This window comes from Gekko japonicus, unplaced genomic scaffold (assembly GCF_001447785.1).
Source record: "Gekko japonicus isolate JY-2015 unplaced genomic scaffold, Gekko_japonicus_V1.1 scaffold3401, whole genome shotgun sequence".
Taxonomy (NCBI): Eukaryota; Metazoa; Chordata; class Lepidosauria; order Squamata; family Gekkonidae; genus Gekko; species Gekko japonicus.
Genome location: NW_015172653.1, coordinates 56,764 through 57,357, shown reverse-complemented (window position 1 = coordinate 57,357; position 594 = coordinate 56,764).

Genomic DNA, 594 nt, shown 5'->3' with positions numbered 1-594 from the left:
GCACCTTTCATGCCAGGAGCTCACATAGTAGAATTTTTGCTCACAAGGCTCCACAGCTTAGGGGGAACATTGCTCCAGTTCAAACTAATTGATGCAGCGGCCAAATGGCTCGCTCGCACCTTTCATGCCAGGAGCTCACATAGTAGAATTTTTGCTCACAAGGCTCCACAGCTTAGGGGGAACATTGCTCCAGAGCAAACTAATTGATGCAGCAGCCCAATGGCTCGCTCGCAACTTTAATGCCAGGAGCTCACATAGTAGAATTTTTGCTCACAAGGCTCCACAGCTTAGGGGGAACATTGCTCCAGAGCAAACTAATTGATGCAGCGGCCCAATGGCTCGCTCGCAACTTTAATGCCAGGAGCTCAGAAAGTAGGATTTTTGCTCACAAGGTTCCACAGCTTAGAGGGAACATTGGACTCCCAGGGAGTGGCCGCGGCCTGGCGACGGGCGCAGGAGGAGGAGGAGGAGGAGGCGGGGAGCGCAACGCAGCGCAGCGGCCGCCGTGGCTCCTCCCCGCCCGGCTCGGCTCGGCTCGGCTCGGCTCAGCGGCGGAGGCAGGCGGCGAGGAGGCGGGTCGGCGGCCCGGGTCGG